A 24,860-nucleotide genomic window follows, 5' to 3' on the forward strand; every position below is an offset into this window, starting at 1 on the left:
GCTCTCGGCACTTTCCTTCTCAGCTCTACGCACCATCCTAAGCCTTGCCTCTCCCACACTCAGGATCCAAAGACAACGGCACCAGGGACTGCTCACACACTAAAGGCACCAGGACAAAAGGCTCACCAGCTTGGCCGTTGCATTCCCGCTGACAGCTCCACAGCTTGAACCCAGAGAACTGCCTGCTGCCAACAGCCTTTCCAATCACTCTGAGCACCTCATGACAAGGAGTGTGGGGAATGAATCTCCAGCAGCCTCCTGCCCCAGGCTGTCCCCCGGGAGCAGCCCTGCTCCAGGCCGTGACTGCCACCTGCACAGCCAAAGGACCCAGAGCCGGTGTTACACACCACGGCTGTGCCTGGCACAGAGACACCAGTGGCCACACAAGTGGCCATGGCACTGTCCACACACAGTCCCTGCTGCTGCTCCCCCAGCCGCTGGCACCAACTCCCAGCCACCCACTCCTAAAGCCACGGGGCCCACTGGGACACTGCGGGGGCTCGTGGAAGCCAGCGGCCATTGTGACACAGCGGGGCTGCACAGAGCCCACGGTGCTTTGTGACCCGTGGCTCCCAGGAGAGCCTTTGTGATGCTGGGGAACTACAAGGAAGCCTGGCTCCTCTGTGACACCACCACAGAAGCTCAGGGGAGCCCTGGAGACCGTGCTGATGCTATTGAACCTGATGCAACCCTGCCTCCTCTGTGACACCACAGAAGCTCTTGGAGCCCTGGAGACCGTGCTGATGCTATGGAACCTGATGCAACCCTGCCTCCTCTGTGACACCACAGAACCTCTGGGAGCCCTGGAGACCGTGCTGATGCTATGGAACCTGATGCAACCCTGCCTCCACTGTGACACCACAGAAGCTCAGGGAGCCCTGGAGACTGTGGTGATGCTATGGAACCTGATGCAACCCTGCCTCCACTGTGACACCACAGAACCTCTGGGAGCCCTGGAGACCGTGCTGATGCTATGGAACCTGATGCAACCCTGCCTCCACTGTGACACCACAGAAGCTCGGGGAGCTCTGCAGACCGTGGGGATGCTGGCGAAGCTGACGGAACCCTGGGCACCACAGTGACGCTATGGAACCTGGTGGAACCGAGGGGCCACAGTGACACTGTGGGGCCTTTTGGAAGCAACAGGACCCTGGTGGGAAGCCACGGGATGATTAATCCTGCACGAACCTGCTCCAGGTGGGCTCCTCTCTCCCGGCTTCCACAGGTGCTGCTAGGATCCCACTCCGGCACTGGCTTGGCACGGGCTCACGGCTTCCTTTGGCAATGGCTCTGCTCCAGGATGGCATGCTGCAGAGAATGCAGGTAGATTTTGTGCTCACTCCTGGCATGCAGCTGGACAATAAAGCCTGATCCAGCCCCCCCTCAGCATATGTCCGGCTCTGGCATTGGGGCGGGGCAACTTTGGGAGCAGCCCCAGCCCTGCTCCTGCTCCCGGCTGGGCACCCAGCTGCTGGGACACAGGTGTGTCCTGATGCCACCGTCTACTCCTTTGAGAAGGGGAGGACAGAGTGCATCAGGGAGTTTGGTGTGGCTTACATGCGGCAAGGAGAAGGTGCAGCCCCAAACTGGCTTTCACTTCTAGAACCTTTTGCTATTGCGGGAGCAGCTGCTGGAGCTTTTCAACCGAGCTGCAAGAGTGAAAAGTGTGATGGCATGTCTATCTGAGAAGGAAGGTTCGGTGCCGCAGCCTGTTGTGCACAATTTATATGCTGATAAGAGAAGGGGGTGCTTTTGGAACGTTTTCCTTCCTGACACTTCTGTCTCTGTGAGCTTTAGCTGCTTGGACTCAGGGATACCGAAGGTATGTGAAAGTGACTGGGATGCGAGAATCATGTTGCACAGGGAACAGGGAAGGTCAGCAAATGTTTCCTGTCCTGGCACATCTCTCAGTCTGAACTGCAGCTGCAGATGCTTCACTTCCGCCAAGGACTCTGCCACCTTGAGAGAAGGATGCGCTCTATGGAGTTGAGAAAGAAAGTGCGTCTCACTAGCTTCTTTCCTCTACTTCATAGACAGCAAAGGGGCTATGAAAGGCAGCACTGGCTTTTTGTTCTAGGACTTCTTCTTTACAAGCAGCTGCTGGATGTTTGGAAGGGGGTTTGGGATATGCAAAAATGAGAGGCTAAGATGGTAAGAGGGTAAGATGGAAGTCATCTGGCAAAAGCAGAGCTCACAAAAGGGCCAGCTGAGAAAGCTCTTGCTGCCTACAACTTCAACTGCACCCCTCAAAGCAGCAGCACACACGCTGCTCTCGGCACTTTCCTTCTCAGCTCTACGCACCATCCTAAGCCTTGCCTCTCCCACACTCAGGATCCAAAGACAACGGCACCAGGGACTGCTCACACACTAAAGGCACCAGGACAAAAGGCTCACCAGCTTGGCCTTTGCATTCCCGCTGACAGCTCCACAGCTTGAACCCAGAGAACTGCCTGCTGCCAACAGCCTTTCCAATCACTCTGAGCACCTCATGACAAGGAGTGTGGGGAATGAATCTCCAGCAGCCTCCTGCCCCAGGCTGTCCCCCGGGAGCAGCCCTGCTCCAGGCCGTGACTGCCACCTGCACAGCCAAAGGACCCAGAGCCGGTGTTACACACCACGGCTGTGCCTGGCACAGAGACACCAGTGGCCACACAAGTGGCCATGGCACTGTCCACACACAGTCCCTGCTGCTGCTCCCCCAGCCGCTGGCACCAACTCCCAGCCACCCACTCCTAAAGCCACGGGGCCCACTGGGACACTGCGGGGGCTCGTGGAAGCCAGCGGCCATTGTGACACAGCGGGGCTGCACAGAGCCCACGGTGCTTTGTGACCCGTGGCTCCCAGGAGAGCCTTTGTGATGCTGGGGAACTACAAGGAAGCCTGGCTCCTCTGTGACACCACCACAGAAGCTCAGGGGAGCCCTGGAGACCGTGCTGATGCTATTGAACCTGATGCAACCCTGCCTCCTCTGTGACACCACAGAAGCTCTTGGAGCCCTGGAGACTGTGGTGATGCTATGGAACCTGATGCAACCCTGCCTCCTCTGTGACACCACAGAACCTCTGGGAGCCCTGGAGACCGTGCTGATGCTATGGAACCTGATGCAACCCTGCCTCCACTGTGACACCACAGAAGCTCAGGGAGCCCTGGAGACTGTGGTGATGCTATGGAACCTGATGCAACCCTGCCTCCACTGTGACACCACAGAACCTCTGGGAGCCCTGGAGACCGTGCTGATGCTATGGAACCTGATGCAACCCTGCCTCCACTGTGACACCACAGAAGCTCGGGGAGCTCTGCAGACCGTGGGGATGCTGGCGAAGCTGACGGAACCCTGGGCACCACAGTGACGCTATGGAACCTGGTGGAACCGAGGGGCCACAGTGACACTGTGGGGCCTTTTGGAAGCAACAGGACCCTGGTGGGAAGCCACGGGATGATTAATCCTGCACGAACCTGCTCCAGGTGGGCTCCTCTCTCCCGGCTTCCACAGGTGCTGCTAGGATCCCACTCCGGCACTGGCTTGGCACGGGCTCACGGCTTCCTTTGGCAAATGGCTCTGCTCCAGGATGGCATGCTGCAGAGAATGCAGGTAGATTTTGTGCTCACTCCTGGCATGCAGCTGGACAATAAAGCCTGATCCAGCCCCCCCTCAGCATATGTCCGGCTCTGGCATTGGGGCGGGGCAACTTTGGGAGCAGCCCCAGCCCTGCTCCTGCTCCCGGCTGGGCACCCAGCTGCTGGGACACAGGTGTGTCCTGATGCCACCGTCTACTCCTTTGAGAAGGGGAGGACAGAGTGCATCAGGGAGTTTGGTGTGGCTTACATGCGGCAAGGAGAAGGTGCAGCCCCAAACTGGCTTTCACTTCTAGAACCTTTTGCTATTGCGGGAGCAGCTGCTGGAGCTTTTCAACCGAGCTGCAAGAGTGAAAAGTGTGATGGCATGTCTATCTGAGAAGGAAGGTTCGGTGCCGCAGCCTGTTGTGCACAATTTATATGCTGATAAGAGAAGGGGGTGCTTTTGCAACGTTTTCCTTCCTGACACTTCTGTCTCTGTGAGCTTTAGCTGCTTGGACTCAGGGATACCGAAGGTATGTGAAAGTGACTGGGATGCGAGAATCATGTTGCACAGGGAACAGGGAAGGTCAGCAAATGTTTCCTGTCCTGGCACATCTCTCAGTCTGAACTGCAGCTACAGATGCTTCACTTCCGCCAAGGACTCTGCCACCTTGAGAGAAGGATGCGCTCTATGGAGTTGAGAAAGAAAGTGCGTCTCACTAGCTTCTTTCCTCTACTTCATAGACAGCAAAGGGGCTATGAAAGGCAGCACTGGCTTTTTGTTCTAGGACTTCTTCTTTACAAGCAGCTGCTGGATGTTTGGAAGGGGGTTTGGGATATGCAAAAATGAGAGGCTAAGATGGTAAGAGGGTAAGATGGAAGTCATCTGGCAAAAGCAGAGCTCACAAAAGGGCCAGCTGAGAAAGCTCTTGCTGCCTACAACTTCAACTGCACCCCTCAAAGCAGCAGCACACACGCTGCTCTCGGCACTTTCCTTCTCAGCTCTACGCACCATCCTAAGCCTTGCCTCTCCCACACTCAGGATCCAAAGACAACGGCACCAGGGACTGCTCACACACTAAAGGCACCAGGACAAAAGGCTCACCAGCTTGGCCGTTGCATTCCCGCTGACAGCTCCACAGCTTGAACCCAGAGAACTGCCTGCTGCCAACAGCCTTTCCAATCACTCTGAGCACCTCATGACAAGGAGTGTGGGGAATGAATCTCCAGCAGCCTCCTGCCCCAGGCTGTCCCCCGGGAGCAGCCCTGCTCCAGGCCGTGACTGCCACCTGCACAGCCAAAGGACCCAGAGCCGGTGTTACACACCACGGCTGTGCCTGGCACAGAGACACCAGTGGCCACACAAGTGGCCATGGCACTGTCCACACACAGTCCCTGCTGCTGCTCCCCCAGCCGCTGGCACCAACTCCCAGCCACCCACTCCTAAAGCCACGGGGCCCACTGGGACACTGCGGGGGCTCGTGGAAGCCAGCGGCCATTGTGACACAGCGGGGCTGCACAGAGCCCACGGTGCTTTGTGACCCGTGGCTCCCAGGAGAGCCTTTGTGATGCTGGGGAACTACAAGGAAGCCTGGCTCCTCTGTGACACCACCACAGAAGCTCAGGGGAGCCCTGGAGACCGTGCTGATGCTATTGAACCTGATGCAACCCTGCCTCCTCTGTGACACCACAGAAGCTCTTGGAGCCCTGGAGACCGTGGTGATGCTATGGAACCTGATGCAACCCTGCCTCCTCTGTGACACCACAGAACCTCTGGGAGCCCTGGAGACCGTGCTGATGCTATGGAACCTGATGCAACCCTGCCTCCACTGTGACACCACAGAAGCTCGGGGAGCTCTGCAGACCGTGGGGATGCTGGCGAAGCTGACGGAACCCTGGGCACCACAGTGACGCTATGGAACCTGGTGGAACCGAGGGGCCACAGTGACACTGTGGGGCCTTTTGGAAGCAACAGGACCCTGGTGGGAAGCCACGGGATGATTAATCCTGCACGAACCTGCTCCAGGTGGGCTCCTCTCTCCCGGCTTCCACAGGTGCTGCTAGGATCCCACTCCGGCACTGGCTTGGCACGGGCTCACGGCTTCCTTTGGCAATGGCTCTGCTCCAGGATGGCATGCTGCAGAGAATGCAGGTAGATTTTGTGCTCACTCCTGGCATGCAGCTGGACAATAAAGCCTGATCCAGCCCCCCCTCAGCATATGTCCGGCTCTGGCATTGGGGCGGGGCAACTTTGGGAGCAGCCCCAGCCCTGCTCCTGCTCCCGGCTGGGCACCCAGCTGCTGGGACACAGGTGTGTCCTGATGCCACCGTCTACTCCTTTGAGAAGGGGAGGACAGAGTGCATCAGGGAGTTTGGTGTGGCTTACATGCGGCAAGGAGAAGGTGCAGCCCCAAACTGGCTTTCACTTCTAGAACCTTTTGCTATTGCGGGAGCAGCTGCTGGAGCTTTTCAACCGAGCTGCAAGAGTGAAAAGTGTGATGGCATGTCTATCTGAGAAGGAAGGTTCGGTGCCGCAGCCTGTTGTGCACAATTTATATGCTGATAAGAGAAGGGGGTGCTTTTGGAACGTTTTCCTTCCTGACACTTCTGTCTCTGTGAGCTTTAGCTGCTTGGACTCAGGGATACCGAAGGTATGTGAAAGTGACTGGGATGCGAGAATCATGTTGCACAGGGAACAGGGAAGGTCAGCAAATGTTTCCTGTCCTGGCACATCTCTCAGTCTGAACTGCAGCTGCAGATGCTTCACTTCCGCCAAGGACTCTGCCACCTTGAGAGAAGGATGCGCTCTATGGAGTTGAGAAAGAAAGTGCGTCTCACTAGCTTCTTTCCTCTACTTCATAGACAGCAAAGGGGCTATGAAAGGCAGCACTGGCTTTTTGTTCTAGGACTTCTTCTTTACAAGCAGCTGCTGGATGTTTGGAAGGGGGTTTGGGATATGCAAAAATGAGAGGCTAAGATGGTAAGAGGGTAAGATGGAAGTCATCTGGCAAAAGCAGAGCTCACAAAAGGGCCAGCTGAGAAAGCTCTTGCTGCCTACAACTTCAACTGCACCCCTCAAAGCAGCAGCACACACGCTGCTCTCGGCACTTTCCTTCTCAGCTCTACGCACCATCCTAAGCCTTGCCTCTCCCACACTCAGGATCCAAAGACAACGGCACCAGGGACTGCTCACACACTAAAGGCACCAGGACAAAAGGCTCACCAGCTTGGCCTTTGCATTCCCGCTGACAGCTCCACAGCTTGAACCCAGAGAACTGCCTGCTGCCAACAGCCTTTCCAATCACTCTGAGCACCTCATGACAAGGAGTGTGGGGAATGAATCTCCAGCAGCCTCCTGCCCCAGGCTGTCCCCCGGGAGCAGCCCTGCTCCAGGCCGTGACTGCCACCTGCACAGCCAAAGGACCCAGAGCCGGTGTTACACACCACGGCTGTGCCTGGCACAGAGACACCAGTGGCCACACAAGTGGCCATGGCACTGTCCACACACAGTCCCTGCTGCTGCTCCCCCAGCCGCTGGCACCAACTCCCAGCCACCCACTCCTAAAGCCACGGGGCCCACTGGGACACTGCGGGGGCTCGTGGAAGCCAGCGGCCATTGTGACACAGCGGGGCTGCACAGAGCCCACGGTGCTTTGTGACCCGTGGCTCCCAGGAGAGCCTTTGTGATGCTGGGGAACTACAAGGAAGCCTGGCTCCTCTGTGACACCACCACAGAAGCTCAGGGGAGCCCTGGAGACCGTGCTGATGCTATTGAACCTGATGCAACCCTGCCTCCTCTGTGACACCACAGAAGCTCTTGGAGCCCTGGAGACCGTGGTGATGCTATGGAACCTGATGCAACCCTGCCTCCTCTGTGACACCACAGAACCTCTGGGAGCCCTGGAGACCGTGCTGATGCTATGGAACCTGATGCAACCCTGCCTCCACTGTGACACCACAGAAGCTCAGGGAGCCCTGGAGACTGTGGTGATGCTATGGAACCTGATGCAACCCTGCCTCCACTGTGACACCACAGAACCTCTGGGAGCCCTGGAGACCGTGCTGATGCTATGGAACCTGATGCAACCCTGCCTCCACTGTGACACCACAGAAGCTCGGGGAGCTCTGCAGACCGTGGGGATGCTGGCGAAGCTGACGGAACCCTGGGCACCACAGTGACGCTATGGAACCTGGTGGAACCGAGGGGCCACAGTGACACTGTGGGGCCTTTTGGAAGCAACAGGACCCTGGTGGGAAGCCACGGGATGATTAATCCTGCACGAACCTGCTCCAGGTGGGCTCCTCTCTCCCGGCTTCCACAGGTGCTGCTAGGATCCCACTCCGGCACTGGCTTGGCACGGGCTCACGGCTTCCTTTGGCAATGGCTCTGCTCCAGGATGGCATGCTGCAGAGAATGCAGGTAGATTTTGTGCTCACTCCTGGCATGCAGCTGGACAATAAAGCCTGATCCAGCCCCCCCTCAGCATATGTCCGGCTCTGGCATTGGGGCGGGGCAACTTTGGGAGCAGCCCCAGCCCTGCTCCTGCTCCCGGCTGGGCACCCAGCTGCTGGGACACAGGTGTGTCCTGATGCCACCGTCTACTCCTTTGAGAAGGGGAGGACAGAGTGCATCAGGGAGTTTGGTGTGGCTTACATGCGGCAAGGAGAAGGTGCAGCCCCAAACTGGCTTTCACTTCTAGAACCTTTTGCTATTGCGGGAGCAGCTGCTGGAGCTTTTCAACCGAGCTGCAAGAGTGAAAAGTGTGATGGCATGTCTATCTGAGAAGGAAGGTTCGGTGCCGCAGCCTGTTGTGCACAATTTATATGCTGATAAGAGAAGGGGGTGCTTTTGGAACGTTTTCCTTCCTGACACTTCTGTCTCTGTGAGCTTTAGCTGCTTGGACTCAGGGATACCGAAGGTATGTGAAAGTGACTGGGATGCGAGAATCATGTTGCACAGGGAACAGGGAAGGTCAGCAAATGTTTCCTGTCCTGGCACATCTCTCAGTCTGAACTGCAGCTGCAGATGCTTCACTTCCGCCAAGGACTCTGCCACCTTGAGAGAAGGATGCGCTCTATGGAGTTGAAAAAGAAAGTGCGTCTCACTAGCTTCTTTCCTCTACTTCATAGACAGCAAAGGGGCTATGAAAGGCAGCACTGGCTTTTTGTTCTAGGACTTCTTCTTTACAAGCAGCTGCTGGATGTTTGGAAGGGGGTTTGGGATATGCAAAAATGAGAGGCTAAGATGGTAAGAGGGTAAGATGGAAGTCATCTGGCAAAAGCAGAGCTCACAAAAGGGCCAGCTGAGAAAGCTCTTGCTGCCTACAACTTCAACTGCACCCCTCAAAGCAGCAGCACACACGCTGCTCTCGGCACTTTCCTTCTCAGCTCTACGCACCATCCTAAGCCTTGCCTCTCCCACACTCAGGATCCAAAGACAACGGCACCAGGGACTGCTCACACACTAAAGGCACCAGGACAAAAGGCTCACCAGCTTGGCCTTTGCATTCCCGCTGACAGCTCCACAGCTTGAACCCAGAGAACTGCCTGCTGCCAACAGCCTTTCCAATCACTCTGAGCACCTCATGACAAGGAGTGTGGGGAATGAATCTCCAGCAGCCTCCTGCCCCAGGCTGTCCCCCGGGAGCAGCCCTGCTCCAGGCCGTGACTGCCACCTGCACAGCCAAAGGACCCAGAGCCGGTGTTACACACCACGGCTGTGCCTGGCACAGAGACACCAGTGGCCACACAAGTGGCCATGGCACTGTCCACACACAGTCCCTGCTGCTGCTCCCCCAGCCGCTGGCACCAACTCCCAGCCACCCACTCCTAAAGCCACGGGGCCCACTGGGACACTGCGGGGGCTCGTGGAAGCCAGCGGCCATTGTGACACAGCGGGGCTGCACAGAGCCCACGGTGCTTTGTGACCCGTGGCTCCCAGGAGAGCCTTTGTGATGCTGGGGAACTACAAGGAAGCCTGGCTCCTCTGTGACACCACCACAGAAGCTCAGGGGAGCCCTGGAGACCGTGCTGATGCTATTGAACCTGATGCAACCCTGCCTCCTCTGTGACACCACAGAAGCTCTTGGAGCCCTGGAGACCGTGGTGATGCTATGGAACCTGATGCAACCCTGCCTCCTCTGTGACACCACAGAACCTCTGGGAGCCCTGGAGACCGTGCTGATGCTATGGAACCTGATGCAACCCTGCCTCCACTGTGACACCACAGAAGCTCAGGGAGCCCTGGAGACTGTGGTGATGCTATGGAACCTGATGCAACCCTGCCTCCACTGTGACACCACAGAACCTCTGGGAGCCCTGGAGACCGTGCTGATGCTATGGAACCTGATGCAACCCTGCCTCCACTGTGACACCACAGAAGCTCGGGGAGCTCTGCAGACCGTGGGGATGCTGGCGAAGCTGACGGAACCCTGGGCACCACAGTGACGCTATGGAACCTGGTGGAACCGAGGGGCCACAGTGACACTGTGGGGCCTTTTGGAAGCAACAGGACCCTGGTGGGAAGCCACGGGATGATTAATCCTGCACGAACCTGCTCCAGGTGGGCTCCTCTCTCCCGGCTTCCACAGGTGCTGCTAGGATCCCACTCCGGCACTGGCTTGGCACGGGCTCACGGCTTCCTTTGGCAATGGCTCTGCTCCAGGATGGCATGCTGCAGAGAATGCAGGTAGATTTTGTGCTCACTCCTGGCATGCAGCTGGACAATAAAGCCTGATCCAGCCCCCCCTCAGCATATGTCCGGCTCTGGCATTGGGGCGGGGCAACTTTGGGAGCAGCCCCAGCCCTGCTCCTGCTCCCGGCTGGGCACCCAGCTGCTGGGACACAGGTGTGTCCTGATGCCACCGTCTACTCCTTTGAGAAGGGGAGGACAGAGTGCATCAGGGAGTTTGGTGTGGCTTACATGCGGCAAGGAGAAGGTGCAGCCCCAAACTGGCTTTCACTTCTAGAACCTTTTGCTATTGCGGGAGCAGCTGCTGGAGCTTTTCAACCGAGCTGCAAGAGTGAAAAGTGTGATGGCATGTCTATCTGAGAAGGAAGGTTCGGTGCCGCAGCCTGTTGTGCACAATTTATATGCTGATAAGAGAAGGGGGTGCTTTTGGAACGTTTTCCTTCCTGACACTTCTGTCTCTGTGAGCTTTAGCTGCTTGGACTCAGGGATACCGAAGGTATGTGAAAGTGACTGGGATGCGAGAATCATGTTGCACAGGGAACAGGGAAGGTCAGCAAATGTTTCCTGTCCTGGCACATCTCTCAGTCTGAACTGCAGCTGCAGATGCTTCACTTCCGCCAAGGACTCTGCCACCTTGAGAGAAGGATGCGCTCTATGGAGTTGAGAAAGAAAGTGCGTCTCACTAGCTTCTTTCCTCTACTTCATAGACAGCAAAGGGGCTATGAAAGGCAGCACTGGCTTTTTGTTCTAGGACTTCTTCTTTACAAGCAGCTGCTGGATGTTTGGAAGGGGGTTTGGGATATGCAAAAATGAGAGGCTAAGATGGTAAGAGGGTAAGATGGAAGTCATCTGGCAAAAGCAGAGCTCACAAAAGGGCCAGCTGAGAAAGCTCTTGCTGCCTACAACTTCAACTGCACCCCTCAAAGCAGCAGCACACACGCTGCTCTCGGCACTTTCCTTCTCAGCTCTACGCACCATCCTAAGCCTTGCCTCTCCCACACTCAGGATCCAAAGACAACGGCACCAGGGACTGCTCACACACTAAAGGCACCAGGACAAAAGGCTCACCAGCTTGGCCGTTGCATTCCCGCTGACAGCTCCACAGCTTGAACCCAGAGAACTGCCTGCTGCCAACAGCCTTTCCAATCACTCTGAGCACCTCATGACAAGGAGTGTGGGGAATGAATCTCCAGCAGCCTCCTGCCCCAGGCTGTCCCCCGGGAGCAGCCCTGCTCCAGGCCGTGACTGCCACCTGCACAGCCAAAGGACCCAGAGCCGGTGTTACACACCACGGCTGTGCCTGGCACAGAGACACCAGTGGCCACACAAGTGGCCATGGCACTGTCCACACACAGTCCCTGCTGCTGCTCCCCCAGCCGCTGGCACCAACTCCCAGCCACCCACTCCTAAAGCCACGGGGCCCACTGGGACACTGCGGGGGCTCGTGGAAGCCAGCGGCCATTGTGACACAGCGGGGCTGCACAGAGCCCACGGTGCTTTGTGACCCGTGGCTCCCAGGAGAGCCTTTGTGATGCTGGGGAACTACAAGGAAGCCTGGCTCCTCTGTGACACCACCACAGAAGCTCAGGGGAGCCCTGGAGACCGTGCTGATGCTATTGAACCTGATGCAACCCTGCCTCCTCTGTGACACCACAGAACCTCTGGGAGCCCTGGAGACCGTGCTGATGCTATGGAACCTGATGCAACCCTGCCTCCTCTGTGACACCACAGAACCTCTGGGAGCCCTGGAGACCGTGCTGATGCTATGGAACCTGATGCAACCCTGCCTCCACTGTGACACCACAGAACCTCTGGGAGCCCTGGAGACTGTGGTGATGCTATGGAACCTGATGCAACCCTGCCTCCACTGTGACACCACAGAACCTCTGGGAGCCCTGGAGACCGTGCTGATGCTATGGAACCTGATGCAACCCTGCCTCCACTGTGACACCACAGAAGCTCGGGGAGCTCTGCAGACCGTGGGGATGCTGGCGAAGCTGACGGAACCCTGGGCACCACAGTGACGCTATGGAACCTGGTGGAACCGAGGGGCCACAGTGACACTGTGGGGCCTTTTGGAAGCAACAGGACCCTGGTGGGAAGCCACCGGATGATTAATCCTGCACGAACCTGCTCCAGGTGGGCTCCTCTCTCCCGGCTTCCACAGGTGCTGCTAGGATCCCACTCCGGCACTGGCTTGGCACAGGCTCACGGCTTCCTTTGGCAATGGCTCTGCTCCAGGATGGCATGCTGCAGAGAATGCAGGTAGATTTTGTGCTCACTCCTGGCATGCAGCTGGACAATAAAGCCTGATCCAGCCCCCCCTCAGCATATGTCCGGCTCTGGCATTGGGGCGGGGCAACTTTGGGAGCAGCCCCAGCCCTGCTCCTGCTCCCGGCTGGGCACCCAGCTGCTGGGACACAGGTGTGTCCTGATGCCACCGTCTACTCCTTTGAGAAGGGGAGGACAGAGTGCATCAGGGAGTTTGGTGTGGCTTACATGCGGCAAGGAGAAGGTGCAGCCCCAAACTGGCTTTCACTTCTAGAACCTTTTGCTATTGCGGGAGCAGCTGCTGGAGCTTTTCAACCGAGCTGCAAGAGTGAAAAGTGTGATGGCATGTCTATCTGAGAAGGAAGGTTCGGTGCCGCAGCCTGTTGTGCACAATTTATATGCTGATAAGAGAAGGGGGTGCTTTTGGAACGTTTTCCTTCCTGACACTTCTGTCTCTGTGAGCTTTAGCTGCTTGGACTCAGGGATACCGAAGGTATGTGAAAGTGACTGGGATGCGAGAATCATGTTGCACAGGGAACAGGGAAGGTCAGCAAATGTTTCCTGTCCTGGCACATCTCTCAGTCTGAACTGCAGCTGCAGATGCTTCACTTCCGCCAAGGACTCTGCCACCTTGAGAGAAGGATGCGCTCTATGGAGTTGAGAAAGAAAGTGCGTCTCACTAGCTTCTTTCCTCTACTTCATAGACAGCAAAGGGGCTATGAAAGGCAGCACTGGCTTTTTGTTCTAGGACTTCTTCTTTACAAGCAGCTGCTGGATGTTTGGAAGGGGGTTTGGGATATGCAAAAATGAGAGGCTAAGATGGTAAGAGGGTAAGATGGAAGTCATCTGGCAAAAGCAGAGCTCACAAAAGGGCCAGCTGAGAAAGCTCTTGCTGCCTACAACTTCAACTGCACCCCTCAAAGCAGCAGCACACACGCTGCTCTCGGCACTTTCCTTCTCAGCTCTACGCACCATCCTAAGCCTTGCCTCTCCCACACTCAGGATCCAAAGACAACGGCACCAGGGACTGCTCACACACTAAAGGCACCAGGACAAAAGGCTCACCAGCTTGGCCTTTGCATTCCCGCTGACAGCTCCACAGCTTGAACCCAGAGAACTGCCTGCTGCCAACAGCCTTTCCAATCACTCTGAGCACCTCATGACAAGGAGTGTGGGGAATGAATCTCCAGCAGCCTCCTGCCCCAGGCTGTCCCCCGGGAGCAGCCCTGCTCCAGGCCGTGACTGCCACCTGCACAGCCAAAGGACCCAGAGCCGGTGTTACACACCACGGCTGTGCCTGGCACAGAGACACCAGTGGCCACACAAGTGGCCATGGCACTGTCCACACACAGTCCCTGCTGCTGCTCCCCCAGCCGCTGGCACCAACTCCCAGCCACCCACTCCTAAAGCCACGGGGCCCACTGGGACACTGCGGGGGCTCGTGGAAGCCAGCGGCCATTGTGACACAGCGGGGCTGCACAGAGCCCACGGTGCTTTGTGACCCGTGGCTCCCAGGAGAGCCTTTGTGATGCTGGGGAACTACAAGGAAGCCTGGCTCCTCTGTGACACCACCACAGAAGCTCAGGGGAGCCCTGGAGACCGTGCTGATGCTATTGAACCTGATGCAACCCTGCCTCCTCTGTGACACCACAGAAGCTCTTGGAGCCCTGGAGACCGTGGTGATGCTATGGAACCTGATGCAACCCTGCCTCCTCTGTGACACCACAGAACCTCTGGGAGCCCTGGAGACCGTGCTGATGCTATGGAACCTGATGCAACCCTGCCTCCACTGTGACACCACAGAACCTCTGGGAGCCCTGGAGACTGTGGTGATGCTATGGAACCTGATGCAACCCTGCCTCCACTGTGACACCACAGAACCTCTGGGAGCCCTGGAGACCGTGCTGATGCTATGGAACCTGATGCAACCCTGCCTCCACTGTGACACCACAGAAGCTCGGGGAGCTCTGCAGACCGTGGGGATGCTGGCGGAGCTGACGGAACCCTGGGCACCACAGTGACGCTATGGAACCTGGTGGAACCGAGGGGCCACAGTGACACTGTGGGGCCTTTTGGAAGCAACAGGACCCTGGTGGGAAGCCACGGGATGATTAATCCTGCACGAACCTGCTCCAGGTGGGCTCCTCTCTCCCGGCTTCCACAGGTGCTGCTAGGATCCCACTCCGGCACTGGCTTGGCACGGGCTCACGGCTTCCTTTGGCAATGGCTCTGCTCCAGGATGGCATGCTGCAGAGAATGCAGGTAGATTTTGTGCTCACTCCTGGCATGCAGCTGGACAATAAAGCCTGATCCAGCCCCCCCTCAGCATATGTCCGGCTCTGGCATTGGGGCGGGGCAACTTTGGGAGCAGCCCCAGCCCTGCTCCTGCTCCCGGCTGGGCACCCAGCTGCTGGGACACAGGTGTGTCCTGATGCCACCGTCTACTCCTTTGAGAAGGGGAGGACAGAGTGCATCAGGGAGTTTGGTGTGGCTTACATGCGGCAAGGAGAAGGTGCAGCCCCAAACTGGCTTTCACTTCTAGAACCTTTTGCTATTGCGGGAGCAGCTGCTGGAGCTTTTCAACCGAGCTGCAAGAGTGAAAAGTGTGATGGCATGTCTATCTGAGAAGGAAGGTTCGGTGCCGCAGCCTGTTGTGCACAATTTATATGCTGATAAGAGAAGGGGGTGCTTTTGGAACGTTTTCCTTCCTGACACTTCTGTCTCTGTGAGCTTTAGCTGCTTGGACTCAGGGATACCGAAGGTATGTGAAAGTGACTGGGATGCGAGAATCATGTTGCACAGGGAACAGGGAAGGTCAGCAAATGTTTCCTGTCCTGGCACATCTCTCAGTCTGAACTGCAGCTGCAGATGCTTCACTTCCGCCAAGGACTCTGCCACCTTGAGAGAAGGATGCGCTCTATGGAGTTGAGAAAGAAAGTGCGTCTCACTAGCTTCTTTCCTCTACTTCATAGACAGCAAAGGGGCTATGAAAGGCAGCACTGGCTTTTTGTTCTAGGACTTCTTCTTTACAAGCAGCTGCTGGATGTTTGGAAGGGGGTTTGGGATATGCAAAAATGAGAGGCTAAGATGGTAAGAGGGTAAGATGGAAGTCATCTGGCAAAAGCAGAGCTCACAAAAGGGCCAGCTGAGAAAGCTCTTGCTGCCTACAACTTCAACTGCACCCCTCAAAGCAGCAGCACACACGCTGCTCTCGGCACTTTCCTTCTCAGCTCTACGCACCATCCTAAGCCTTGCCTCTCCCACACTCAGGATCCAAAGACAACGGCACCAGGGACTGCTCACACACTAAAGGCACCAGGACAAAAGGCTCACCAGCTTGGCCTTTGCATTCCCGCTGACAGCTCCACAGCTTGAACCCAGAGAACTGCCTGCTGCCAACAGCCTTTCCAATCACTCTGAGCACCTCATGACAAGGAGTGTGGGGAATGAATCTCCAGCAGCCTCCTGCCCCAGGCTGTCCCCCGGGAGCAGCCCTGCTCCAGGCCGTGACTGCCACCTGCACAGCCAAAGGACCCAGAGCCGGTGTTACACACCACGGCTGTGCCTGGCACAGAGACACCAGTGGCCACACAAGTGGCCATGGCACTGTCCACACACAGTCCCTGCTGCTGCTCCCCCAGCCGCTGGCACCAACTCCCAGCCACCCACTCCTAAAGCCACGGGGCCCACTGGGACACTGCGGGGGCTCGTGGAAGCCAGCGGCCATTGTGACACAGCGGGGCTGCACAGAGCCCACGGTGCTTTGTGACCCGTGGCTCCCAGGAGAGCCTTTGTGATGCTGGGGAACTACAAGGAAGCCTGGCTCCTCTGTGACACCACCACAGAAGCTCAGGGGAGCCCTGGAGACCGTGCTGATGCTATTGAACCTGATGCAACCCTGCCTCCTCTGTGACACCACAGAACCTCTGGGAGCCCTGGAGACCGTGCTGATGCTATGGAACCTGATGCAACCCTGCCTCCTCTGTGACACCACAGAACCTCTGGGAGCCCTGGAGACCGTGGTGATGCTATGGAACCTGATGCAACCCTGCCTCCACTGTGACACCACAGAACCTCTGGGAGCCCTGGAGACTGTGGTGATGCTATGGAACCTGATGCAACCCTGCCTCCACTGTGACACCACAGAACCTCTGGGAGCCCTGGAGACCGTGCTGATGCTATGGAACCTGATGCAACCCTGCCTCCACTGTGACACCACAGAAGCTCGGGGAGCTCTGCAGACCGTGGGATGCTGGCGAAGCTGACGGAACCCTGGGCACCACAGTGACGCTATGGAACCTGGTGGAACCGAGGGGCCACAGTGACACTGTGGGGCCTTTTGGAAGCAACAGGACCCTGGTGGGAAGCCACGGGATGATTAATCCTGCACGAACCTGCTCCAGGTGGGCTCCTCTCTCCCGGCTTCCACAGGTGCTGCTAGGATCCCACTCCGGCACTGGCTTGGCACGGGCTCACGGCTTCCTTTGGCAATGGCTCTGCTCCAGGATGGCATGCTGCAGAGAATGCAGGTAGATTTTGTGCTCACTCCTGGCATGCAGCTGGACAATAAAGCCTGATCCAGCCCCCCCTCAGCATATGTCCGGCTCTGGCATTGGGGCGGGGCAACTTTGGGAGCAGCCCCAGCCCTGCTCCTGCTCCCGGCTGGGCACCCAGCTGCTGGGACACAGGTGTGTCCTGATGCCACCGTCTACTCCTTTGAGAAGGGGAGGACAGAGTGCATCAGGGAGTTTGGTGTGGCTTACATGCGGCAAGGAGAAGGTGCAGCCCCAAACTGGCTTTCACTTCTAGAACCTTTTGCTATTGCGGGAGCAGCTGCTGGAGCTTTTCAACCGAGCTGCAAGAGTGAAAAGTGTGATGGCATGTCTATCTGAGAAGGAAGGTTCGGTGCCGCAGCCTGTTGTGCACAATTTATATGCTGATAAGAGAAGGGGGTGCTTTTGGAACGTTTTCCTTCCTGACACTTCTGTCTCTGTGAGCTTTAGCTGCTTGGACTCAGGGATACCGAAGGTATGTGAAAGTGACTGGGATGCGAGAATCATGTTGCACAGGGAACAGGGAAGGTCAGCAAATGTTTCCTGTCCTGGCACATCTCTCAGTCTGAACTGCAGCTGCAGATGCTTCACTTCCGCCAAGGACTCTGCCACCTTGAGAGAAGGATGCGCTCTATGGAGTTGAGAAAGAAAGTGCGTCTCACTAGCTTCTTTCCTCTACTTCATAGACAGCAAAGGGGCTATGAAAGGCAGCACTGGCTTTTTGTTCTAGGACTTCTTCTTTACAAGCAGCTGCTGGATGTTTGGAAGGGGGTTTGGGATATGCAAAAATGAGAGGCTAAGATGGTAAGAGGGTAAGATGGAAGTCATCTGGCAAAAGCAGAGCTCACAAAAGGGCCAGCTGAGAAAGCTCTTGCTGCCTACAACTTCAACTGCACCCCTCAAAGCAGCAGCACACACGCTGCTCTCGGCACTTTCCTTCTCAGCTCTACGCACCATCCTAAGCCTTGCCTCTCCCACACTCAGGATCCAAAGACAACGGCACCAGGGACTGCTCACACACTAAAGGCACCAGGACAAAAGGCTCACCAGCTTGGCCTTTGCATTCCCGCTGACAGCTCCACAGCTTGAACCCAGAGAACTGCCTGCTGCCAACAGCCTTTCCAATCACTCTGAGCACCTCATGACAAGGAGTGTGGGGAATGAATCTCCAGCAGCCTCCTGCCCCAGGCTGTCCCCCGGGAGCAGCCCTGCTCCAGGCCGTGACTGCCACCTGCACAGCCAAAGGACCCAGAGCCGGTGTTACACACCACGGCTGTGCCTGGCACAGAGACACCAGTGGCCACACAAGTGGCCATGGCACTGTCCACACACAGTCCCTGCTGCTGCTCCCCCAGCCGCTGGCACCAACTCCCAGCCACCCACTCCTAAAGCCACGGGGCCCACTGGGACACTGCGGGGGCTCGTGGAAGCCAGCGGCCATTGTGACACAGCGGGGCTGCACAGAGCCCACGGTGCTTTGTGACCCGTGGCTCCCAGGAGAGCCTTTGTGATGCTGGGGAACTACAAGGAAGCCTGGCTCCTCTGTGACACCACCACAGAAGCTCAGGGGAGCCCTGGAGACCGTGCTGATGCTATTGAACCTGATGCAACCCTGCCTCCTCTGTGACACCACAGAACCTCTGGGAGCCCTGGAGACCGTGCTGATGCTATGGAACCTGATGCAACCCTGCCTCCTCTGTGACACCACAGAACCTCTGGGAGCCCTGGAGACCGTGCTGATGCTATGGAACCTGATGCAACCCTGCCTCCACTGTGACACCACAGAACCTCTGGGAGCCCTGGAGACTGTGGTGATGCTATGGAACCTGATGCAACCCTGCCTCCACTGTGACACCACAGAACCTCTGGGAGCCCTGGAGACCGTGCTGATGCTATGGAACCTGATGCAACCCTGCCTCCACTGTGACACCACAGAAGCTCGGGGAGCTCTGCAGACCGTGGGATGCTGGCGAAGCTGACGGAACCCTGGGCACCACAGTGACGCTATGGAACCTGGTGGAACCGAGGGGCCACAGTGACACTGTGGGGCCTTTTGGAAGCAACAGGACCCTGGTGGGAAGCCACGGGATGATTAATCCTGCACGAACCTGCTCCAGGTGGGCTCCTCTCTCCCGGCTTCCACAGGTGCTGCTAGGATCCCACTCCGGCACTGGCTTGGCACGGGCTCACGGCTTCCTTTGGCAATGGCTCTGCTCCAGGATGGCATGCTGCAGAGAATGCAGGTAGATTTTGTGCTCACTCCTGGCATGCAGCTGGACAATAAAGCCTGATCCAGCCCCCCCTCAGCATATGTCCGGCTCTGGCATTGGGGCGGGGCAACTTTGGGAGCAGCCCCAGCCCTGCTCCTGCTCCCGGCTGGGCACCCAGCTGCTGGGACACAGGTGTGTCCTGATGCCACCGTCTACTCCTTTGAGAAGGGGAGGACAGAGTGCATCAGGGAGTTTGGTGTGGCTTACATGCGGCAAGGAGAAGGTGCAGCCCCAAACTGGCTTTCACTTCTAGAACCTTTTGCTATTGCGGGAGCAGCTGCTGGAGCTTTTCAACCGAGCTGCAAGAGTGAAAAGTGTGATGGCATGTCTATCTGAGAAGGAAGGTTCGGTGCCGCAGCCTGTTGTGCACAATTTATATGCTGATAAGAGAAGGGGGTGCTTTTGGAACGTTTTCCTTCCTGACACTTCTGTCTCTGTGAGCTTTAGCTGCTTGGACTCAGGGATACCGAAGGTATGTGAAAGTGACTGGGATGCGAGAATCATGTTGCACAGGGAACAGGGAAGGTCAGCAAATGTTTCCTGTCCTGGCACATCTCTCAGTCTGAACTGCAGCTGCAGATGCTTCACTTCCGCCAAGGACTCTGCCACCTTGAGAGAAGGATGCGCTCTATGGAGTTGAGAAAGAAAGTGCGTCTCACTAGCTTCTTTCCTCTACTTCATAGACAGCAAAGGGGCTATGAAAGGCAGCACTGGCTTTTTGTTCTAGGACTTCTTCTTTACAAGCAGCTGCTGGATGTTTGGAAGGGGGTTTGGGATATGCAAAAATGAGAGGCTAAGATGGTAAGAGGGTAAGATGGAAGTCATCTGGCAAAAGCAGAGCTCACAAAAGGGCCAGCTGAGAAAGCTCTTGCTGCCTACAACTTCAACTGCACCCCTCAAAGCAGCAGCACACACGCTGCTCTCGGCACTTTCCTTCTCAGCTCTACGCACCATCCTAAGCCTTGCCTCTCCCACACTCAGGATCCAAAGACAACGGCACCAGGGACTGCTCACACACTAAAGGCACCAGGACAAAAGGCTCACCAGCTTGGCCTTTGCATTCCCGCTGACAGCTCCACAGCTTGAACCCAGAGAACTGCCTGCTGCCAACAGCCTTTCCAATCACTCTGAGCACCTCATGACAAGGAGTGTGGGGAATGAATCTCCAGCAGCCTCCTGCCCCAGGCTGTCCCCCGGGAGCAGCCCTGCTCCAGGCCGTGACTGCCACCTGCACAGCCAAAGGACCCAGAGCCGGTGTTACACACCACGGCTGTGCCTGGCACAGAGACACCAGTGGCCACACAAGTGGCCATGGCACTGTCCACACACAGTCCCTGCTGCTGCTCCCCCAGCCGCTGGCACCAACTCCCAGCCACCCACTCCTAAAGCCACGGGGCCCACTGGGACACTGCGGGGGCTCGTGGAAGCCAGCGGCCATTGTGACACAGCGGGGCTGCACAGAGCCCACGGTGCTTTGTGACCCGTGGCTCCTAGGAGAGCCTTTGTGATGCTGGGGAACTACAAGGAAGCCTGGCTCCTCTGTGACACCACCACAGAAGCTCAGGGGAGCCCTGGAGACCGTGCTGATGCTATTGAACCTGATGCAACCCTGCCTCCTCTGTGACACCACAGAAGCTCTTGGAGCCCTGGAGACCGTGGTGATGCTATGGAACCTGATGCAACCCTGCCTCCTCTGTGACACCACAGAACCTCTGGGAGCCCTGGAGACCGTGCTGATGCTATGGAACCTGATGCAACCCTGCCTCCACTGTGACACCACAGAACCTCTGGGAGCCCTGGAGACTGTGGTGATGCTATGGAACCTGATGCAACCCTGCCTCCACTGTGACACCACAGAACCTCTGGGAGCCCTGGAGACCGTGCTGATGCTATGGAACCTGATGCAACCCTGCCTCCACTGTGACACCACAGAAGCTCGGGGAGCTCTGCAGACCGTGGGGATGCTGGCGGAGCTGACGGAACCCTGGGCACCACAGTGACGCTATGGAACCTGGTGGAACCGAGGGGCCACAGTGACACTGTGGGGCCTTTTGGAAGCAACAGGACCCTGGTGGGAAGCCACGGGATGATTAATCCTGCACGAACCTGCTCCAGGTGGGCTCCTCTCTCCCGGCTTCCACAGGTGCTGCTAGGATCCCACTCCGGCACTGGCTTGGCACGGGCTCACGGCTTCCTTTGGCAATGGCTCTGCTCCAGGATGGCATGCTGCAGAGAATGCAGGTAGATTTTGTGCTCACTCCTGGCATGCAGCTGGACAATAAAGCCTGATCCAGCCCCCCCTCAGCATATGTCCGGCTCTGGCATTGGGGCGGGGCAACTTTGGGAGCAGCCCCAGCCCTGCTCCTGCTCCCGGCTGGGCACCCAGCTGCTGGGACACAGGTGTGTCCTGATGCCACCGTCTACTCCTTTGAGAAGGGGAGGACAGAGTGCATCAGGGAGTTTGGTGTGGCTTACATGCGGCAAGGAGAAGGTGCAGCCCCAAACTGGCTTTCACTTCTAGAACCTTTTGCTATTGCGGGAGCAGCTGCTGGAGCTTTTCAACCGAGCTGCAAGAGTGAAAAGTGTGATGGCATGTCTATCTGAGAAGGAAGGTTCGGTGCCGCAGCCTGTTGTGCACAATTTATATGCTGATAAGAGAAGGGGGTGCTTTTGGAACGTTTTCCTTCCTGACACTTCTGTCTCTGTGAGCTTTAGCTGCTTGGACTCAGGGATACCGAAGGTATGTGAAAGTGACTGGGATGCGAGAATCATGTTGCACAGGGAACAGGGAAGGTCAGCAAATGTTTCCTGTCCTGGCACATCTCTCAGTCTGAACTGCAGCTGCAGATGCTTCACTTCCGCCAAGGACTCTGCCACCTTGAGAGAAGGATGCGCTCTATGGAGTTGAGAAAGAAAGTGCGTCTCACTAGCTTCTTTCCTCTACTTCATAGACAGCAAAGGGGCTATGAAAGGCAGCACTGGCTTTTTGTTCTAGGACTTCTTCTTTACAAGCAGCTGCTGGATGTTTGGAAGGGGGTTTGGGATATGCAAAAATGAGAGGCTAAGATGGTAAGAGGGTAAGATGGAAGTCATCTGGCAAAAGCAGAGCTCACAAAAGGGCCAGCTGAGAAAGCTCTTGCTGCCTACAACTTCAACTGCACCCCTCAAAGCAGCAGCACACACGCTGCTCTCGGCACTTTCCTTCTCAGCTCTACGCACCATCCTAAGCCTTGCCTCTCCCACACTCAGGATCCAAAGACAACGGCACCAGGGACTGCTCACACACTAAAGGCACCAGGACAAAAGGCTCACCAGCTTGGCCTTTGCATTCCCGCTGACAGCTCCACAGCTTGAACCCAGAGAACTGCCTGCTGCCAACAGCCTTTCCAATCACTCTGAGCACCTCATGACAAGGAGTGTGGGGAATGAATCTCCAGCAGCCTCCTGCCCCAGGCTGTCCCCCGGGAGCAGCCCTGCTCCAGGCCGTGACTGCCACCTGCACAGCCAAAGGACCCAGAGCCGGTGTTACACACCACGGCTGTGCCTGGCACAGAGACACCAGTGGCCACACAAGTGGCCATGGCACTGTCCACACACAGTCCCTGCTGCTGCTCCCCCAGCCGCTGGCACCAACTCCCAGCCACCCACTCCTAAAGCCACGGGGCCCACTGGGACACTGCGGGGGCTCGTGGAAGCCAGCGGCCATTGTGACACAGCGGGGCTGCACAGAGCCCACGGTGCTTTGTGACCCGTGGCTCCCAGGAGAGCCTTTGTGATGCTGGGGAACTACAAGGAAGCCTGGCTCCTCTGTGACACCACCACAGAAGCTCAGGGGAGCCCTGGAGACCGTGCTGATGCTATTGAACCTGATGCAACCCTGCCTCCTCTGTGACACCACAGAAGCTCTTGGAGCCCTGGAGACCGTGGTGATGCTATGGAACCTGATGCAACCCTGCCTCCTCTGTGACACCACAGAACCTCTGGGAGCCCTGGAGACCGTGCTGATGCTATGGAACCTGATGCAACCCTGCCTCCACTGTGACACCACAGAAGCTCAGGGAGCCCTGGAGACTGTGGTGATGCTATGGAACCTGATGCAACCCTGCCTCCACTGTGACACCACAGAACCTCTGGGAGCCCTGGAGACCGTGCTGATGCTATGGAACCTGATGCAACCCTGCCTCCACTGTGACACCACAGAAGCTCGGGGAGCTCTGCAGACCGTGGGGATGCTGGCGAAGCTGACGGAACCCTGGGCACCACAGTGACGCTATGGAACCTGGTGGAACCGAGGGGCCACAGTGACACTGTGGGGCCTTTTGGAAGCAACAGGACCCTGGTGGGAAGCCACGGGATGATTAATCCTGCACGAACCTGCTCCAGGTGGGCTCCTCTCTCCCGGCTTCCACAGGTGCTGCTAGGATCCCACTCCGGCACTGGCTTGGCACGGGCTCACGGCTTCCTTTGGCAATGGCTCTGCTCCAGGATGGCATGCTGCAGAGAATGCAGGTAGATTTTGTGCTCACTCCTGGCATGCAGCTGGACAATAAAGCCTGATCCAGCCCCCCCTCAGCATATGTCCGGCTCTGGCATTGGGGCGGGGCAACTTTGGGAGCAGCCCCAGCCCTGCTCCTGCTCCCGGCTGGGCACCCAGCTGCTGGGACACAGGTGTGTCCTGATGCCACCGTCTACTCCTTTGAGAAGGGGAGGACAGAGTGCATCAGGGAGTTTGGTGTGGCTTACATGCGGCAAGGAGAAGGTGCAGCCCCAAACTGGCTTTCACTTCTAGAACCTTTTGCTATTGCGGGAGCAGCTGCTGGAGCTTTTCAACCGAGCTGCAAGAGTGAAAAGTGTGATGGCATGTCTATCTGAGAAGGAAGGTTCGGTGCCGCAGCCTGTTGTGCACAATTTATATGCTGATAAGAGAAGGGGGTGCTTTTGGAACGTTTTCCTTCCTGACACTTCTGTCTCTGTGAGCTTTAGCTGCTTGGACTCAGGGATACCGAAGGTATGTGAAAGTGACTGGGATGCGAGAATCATGTTGCACAGGGAACAGGGAAGGTCAGCAAATGTTTCCTGTCCTGGCACATCTCTCAGTCTGAACTGCAGCTGCAGATGCTTCACTTCCGCCAAGGACTCTGCCACCTTGAGAGAAGGATGCGCTCTATGGAGTTGAGAAAGAAAGTGCGTCTCACTAGCTTCTTTCCTCTACTTCATAGACAGCAAAGGGGCTATGAAAGGCAGCACTGGCTTTTTGTTCTAGGACTTCTTCTTTACAAGCAGCTGCTGGATGTTTGGAAGGGGGTTTGGGATATGCAAAAATGAGAGGCTAAGATGGTAAGAGGGTAAGATGGAAGTCATCTGGCAAAAGCAGAGCTCACAAAAGGGCCAGCTGAGAAAGCTCTTGCTGCCTACAACTTCAACTGCACCCCTCAAAGCAGCAGCACACACGCTGCTCTCGGCACTTTCCTTCTCAGCTCTACGCACCATCCTAAGCCTTGCCTCTCCCACACTCAG

Source organism: Aphelocoma coerulescens, unplaced genomic scaffold (genome assembly GCF_041296385.1).
Source record: "Aphelocoma coerulescens isolate FSJ_1873_10779 unplaced genomic scaffold, UR_Acoe_1.0 HiC_scaffold_60, whole genome shotgun sequence".
NCBI lineage: Eukaryota > Metazoa > Chordata > Aves > Passeriformes > Corvidae > Aphelocoma > Aphelocoma coerulescens.